The sequence below is a fragment of the Pinus tabuliformis genome, chromosome 3_1, assembly GCF_031772625.1.
Source record: "Pinus tabuliformis cultivar Carrire ecotype Pingquan chromosome 3_1, CPIR1, whole genome shotgun sequence".
NCBI lineage: Eukaryota > Viridiplantae > Streptophyta > Pinopsida > Pinales > Pinaceae > Pinus > Pinus tabuliformis.
The window spans coordinates 260,290,921-260,296,972 of NC_142301.1; positions in this window are offsets into that span (position 1 = coordinate 260,290,921).

Sequence of the window (6,052 nt, forward strand, 5' to 3'; positions counted from 1 at the left end):
TTATATTTTTTTGCATATGCAATATTTTCCTTTCCAAATCTATTTTATCTTTAAAAATGTTTTCAAAGACATGATTGTTCCAATATTTAATTATAAGATTTAATTATTTTGTTTTAGGTAGAAAGTGTGCATTTTTTCTTACCATGGATGTCTAATCCCAACCACCATTTTTGCATCAAGTCAACAAAACATGTGGATTGTAGCCAAAAACTTTCAAAACGAAATGGGCAGTTAAGTGGGGCTTCCTTCAAGTCCATGTCCAATCTGATGGGACAATGGTCCGATAACATGCAAGGAAACATAGATGCTCCAACAAATATATCCTTTTCTATAACTTCCTCAGACAACATCTAAGCAAAAAACTATTTGGTTTTCCTCTCCTCGAAGGTTATTCCATGTGAAAATCTTGTTATTGGTTGTCATGTCTACTAGGTGAAGATCTTCTATACACCCATCAAACGAGGATGAGACCTGATCTATCTTACGAATTCTTCCTTTTTTGCCTATAGGGATCAAATAAGGTTAAAATATCCACCAACTACCCATAAGATGCTCCCTATAATTTGTTTTAATTTTTGCAATTGTTGCAAAAAAAATATCTTATCCCTTTCACAGGAAGGGATTTAAAGTAGCGATAAGAAGACTATATCTTTCGTACCAATATATTTGAAGCTACCTGTAGGATTTGTTCTGTAGCCATCCAATCCTGAAAGAAAAATTTGTTTGCCTTCCAACACATTACTAGACCCCCTGCATTTCCTCTTGCGTCCTTTGAAATTGTCTCACATCCTTTCCAACAAAGTCCTGCTATTTGGGTCATTTTGTCTGCCACTAGTTTAGTTCCCTGCAATATTACAACTGTTATTTTTTTCTTTTGTAATATGTTCTTAAAGATATATTTGTTTTCCTATATTGAGTCCCCTAATGTTCCATGATATCATCCTCATGATGAATTATTCTTTTGGGTCAGCAAGCTCTTTGTCAGAGCCATAGACTAACCCGCGTTAGGTAGGTTTGAACCTACATTATGTCTTGCTTCTTTCTTGGGTTTACTCCATTTATTTTTGGCTTCTTTTGAAATGTACTTGATTAGGATTTCTTTCCCTTTGTCCTTGAACATTTCAAAGGAGCGAGCTACTAGATCCTCTACCAAGGTTCGTCGCTTCATTTTCTAAACGAGATAACCTTTGGAATAGGTCTCTTGATTTTCCTTAGATAAGACATCCAAGTCTTATTGAGCCCATTCATTCACCATTGAAACTAACAAATGTTCTTCTTCTGAGAGTGTTGTCAGATATTTTTTTACCTAGTAGGGTAAAAAAAATCAAACCCCCCTTGCGAGTTATCCTCATCCTCCAATCTTTGTTTTAGAAATTCCTTATCTAGGTTTTTTCATGTTGGTTTTTCTTCCATTTGGGTGTCCACCAGTTTTTGAGGTTCTTCCTCCATCACTTCTAGAGCCGAAAATGGATTTGTCTCCGTAGTGTCCTTTGGGATACTTGTTTTCTTGTTTCTCTCCTTGCATCTGCTTGGTGTGGCCTTGATAAATCCATTATTATTTGCTTGGTCCCCTACTTCTTGTTCTCGCCTTCATAAAGGAAAATCCCTTATCAGCTGACCATGCTCATGATAGAGTGACATCTGAATGGGACATGTTCATAATCTATAGGTTGATTCTATACCTCTCCTGGATAATATAAATCAATGGATTCCAGTAAAGGTTGAGATATTTTCATATCTACACATAGTTTGGCATACGACATGTTATTTCCCATTTTTGTCACCTATGAAACTTTGACAAAATGTCCTAATGCTTGCCCTATCCCTTATAAAATTTTTGGAATCCAAAAATAAACTGGAAGTGAGTACAATCTTACCTAAACCAGTGCAACTTTAAACTCCTCCTTATCAGGGTTGAAACATGCTTCCTAGTGTCTAATATAGAGGCCCGTGTTTGTTAGAAAATTATATATTACAAAGCAATGGAACACATAAAATATTTCAGAAATATAAACACAGAAAAAGCATAAAACAAGAGAGACACAGATATACGTGGTTCACCCAGTTTGGGCTACGTCCACGGAGAAACAGCCAGTCCTTCCTTTTATATTATCTAGCAAACTGAAGAGATACAACCTACAACAAATCCGTTGTAATTCCCTCTTCGCTCTCACACAATCTCCTCTCTCTTTCTCACTCAGAATACAAATCTACATAGACGCAATAAAATTCCCTCATATATAGTGAGGGGTTGCCTTCTAGGGCAAAAAACCCTAAATTAAACATAACTTCTACCGTCAGATCTCTGCCTAATGAACAACCCAGATTGACTACGAAATGACAACATTTTACAAGGCAATTTTACATCTATTTTTAGCTTCAGGGGTGCTGCCCCTAATCCCCCCACTAGGGGGGACTCCCAAAGGTCGCAACCGCCCCCCTTGGACCCCCCCTGCAGCGAATATTTTACGGGTGGTGTTGCCGCCCCATAATGAACTGGGGTCCAATGCGGCGATACCTTTGAATACAGAAGATAATCAGGCTCTACACCCAACACTCCTCCTTATCAAGGTTAAACATGCTTCCTAATGTCTAATATATAGGTCCATGTTGTTGAAGAAATAGGCCCCTCCTTTAAATATTTGAGTTTTTTCTTCTAGATTTGTGAAAATAATTGTAAAGAAAACTTTTGGTCCCAAACGTAGGTCCACCTCTCCCTTTGTTGCCAATTCTATTGAATCCAACACTTTAGTTCTTTCCTTGTGGGCCAACTCCCAATAAATTTATAAATGAAAACATGATCTCTCATGCATTTCCTATGGTCATTCAGACATCTGGTCAGAATAGAAAACCTAGGGTTTTGAGCAACTTTCGTGATACAATTTCCCCATATGTCCATTTTCCACTTATCACCTAGAATTGGCATTTGAGAAAAGTTTGAGGAACTCTCTTAAAGGGAAATATTTCCTTCACCATGAGAACTATTGTTAGCAAGATCATTTTGGAAGGAGGGGTGACCTCCTCTTGCTTTCAGATTCATTATGAAAACCTCCTTGATTTCAAAAATGTAGAAAGAAAACCCTAATCATACTACTAGTTTTTTAGAGACCCATAATTAAATTCACCGCCTCCATTCACCTCCATGTTCCCACATTGGTGTGATTTCAACCAACCAACATATTTGGTAGAAAAAATAAAATTTCTCGTATTTGGCAGTTAGATATAAATGCACTTTACAATTTAATCACTTAAAGAATAGAGACCAAGATTTTAATATCAAACCACTTTGGTCCAAAATGAACTATGTCAACCATTTGTTGCAATGACAATGTTATATCTAAAGTGTGAAAGGAGAGGTTTTTTTTTTTTTTGTTTCAATGGTGATTAGAGAGGGAGGTACCTTACAACTTATATGAAATTAAAGGTTGCAACAACAAGTCTTTAGACTTTGTTGATGGTGCTGGATACTACCAAAATACAAGGGGTATCCCCGATATGAGGTCCAAATTAGACCTCACATTGTTTGGTGTAGGAGTCCCATCCAAAATATGGCTCGACTAGTGTTTACTTAAAGATATGCCTTGGATTTAGCTGTCATCACGAGAGAGAAGCACATATGCTCTTTTGAACGAGTAATAGAGTGTGCCTTCAATGTTTGATTGCATATGTATCAAGGTTCTTTCATTGCATATGGGAAAGAAAGAGAGCCTCTAAAAAAGAAGTAATAGTACTACCGTAATGGAGACACACACAGATGAGAAATATTTTCCTAACATCAAGCGAAATAGTTCACATAGATGTGACGATCGTTATAAACATTACAATACATTTCCAATAAGTTAAGCAACAAAATCACCAAAATAGTTCAATTACTCCAGTACATTTGAAAGAAAACACGAATCATAAAAATCCAAAGCGTAGTCTTAGAAACATCAACAATCCATGTGTGAAAATGTGTTGGCCTAAAAGGCTTCAATATTAAGAAAAAAATCCAAGATACATAAATACAATGAACATCACTAGTTCCAAAAGTGGAGCGTTAGAGCCACTACTTGCTCCAAAAAAGTACTAACTCTATCTCTTTAATTCCTTGTGGGAGAAGCCAAGGTTAAAATTCCTTTACATGAGTAATGAGGACCCTTTTATAACTTGAGGCATGGCCTTTAACATCCCCATGACTCTTGACTTTCCAACTCATAATGACCTTTGGACTTCTACAACCTTTGGACTTCCAAATGACTTTTGGAATTACATATGACTCTTGGTGTTACATGTCCTTTGGACTTCCATCACTTTTTTATCAATACATGACTCTTGGACATGAAGACGTGACATGTCACTATCCTTAATGACTAGGATTGATAGTGACTGATGACATGGACTTTCTTCAATGGTGAAATGGCTTCCACTTAGGTCTTTGTTCTTCATGCAGCTTCTGATCATTGATGCCTTCACCCTCCAAAGGGTCTTTGATATTGTAGTCTTTAGGGTGCTTCAATCATCAATATTTCAATGAGTTATTTGTTCTTTAATGATTCCTTAGTTTTCCTTTTTTTCTCGATCATCTTCATGCGTGATTTCCATGATGCTCTTGGAATACCCGTAATTGCTATCACTCATGACAAGAAACCATTAGCATAAAAATATCTTATTCTAACATGTTTTATGCATATTTTATATTCATGCCTTCATAGTGCTTGGGAAAATCAAGGAGAGATTATGGGCGCAAGGTTACACTTCGAAAGGCTAAAAGGATGGAGGGGAGATGCTTTAGGGCTCCAACATGCACTCATGTGCTCAAGGGGAAGAAGTAATCAAGGAATGGTGCATGGTGCAAGTCTGAAGGACGAAGGAGGAGGCTTTGGGCTTCCAAAGTGAATTATTTTCTTATGGGACAGAAGGAGGGCATAGAGTGCACTCATAAAGGCTAAAGGAGGAGGATTCAGGCCTTCGAGGTATGCTCATGCACTCAAGAGGCCTAGGAGGTTACATGGCGCAAGTCTGAAGGTTGAAGGATGGAGCTTTGTACCTTCAAAGTGCACTCATTCACTCAAATGGTCAAGAGGGCGCATGGTTCATTATGGAAGGTTGAAGGGGGTGTGCTCATGCACTCAAGGAGGGCACAATCCTTTGGGTTGAAGGAGTGCACTCAAAGGAAGACTTGGTTTCTGGAAGGGCATAGTTTGGAACAAGGAATGGAAAAGAGCTTCAGGAGGGCGCTTTGCGCTCTTCGGAAAGATGAAGGATCCTTGATCAAGGCTTCGAAGTGTGCTCATGTGCTCTTGGCCTTAATGGGTTCTCTTTGAAACCAAAAATTGTCCAAGTCTAGAAGATAGGAAAATGGGTGAACATGATGAGTTTAGACATAAAATTAAGTGTGGCACATAAAAAATCATCAAGAAAACTTAGAAAAAATTGAACAATGATAAGTAAACATCAAAACACCACTTTACAAAGATTCCCCAAGAATAACTGGTGAAGTGTGTGTGGTTGCAACTAAAAAGTGTCGTTTTACAACAACAAAGATGTTATGACCATGAAATGCACTAAAGGTGTACTAATCAATGGGAAGAAACTTGAGAAAACTTAAGAACAATTGAAACACATAGATTAACTTGAAACGACACTTGACGATCAAGGTAACACTAGATATGATGGTAAGGTAGGCGCCAAAATTTGAATGTAGTAAAATTTTGGAGGATGTTGTAGCAATGACAACACTTGGTGACACACTGGGTGAACTTCAGCCTCTTTGTCTAGGAATATATTTTATTTAAAGGGTCATACCTTCGAGAAGTATTGATTCCCCAATTAGGTTTCCTTGATTTCCCCCTTTAGACCCGATTATAGAAATAGTACCTCAATTTTCTTCTACTTGGTTGAACACACAAAATATACACCATATCACAAATGTTTTAATCTAGGAAAGGGTATTTTGCACATCAAGTTTATGATATTGAAAGTATGATTTTTCATCTTTGGTGTTTCTCTGCTACTAGTGGGCCTGGAAAGTACCCTGATGGAGTCACTTTAGGAGCACAAACATTGATTC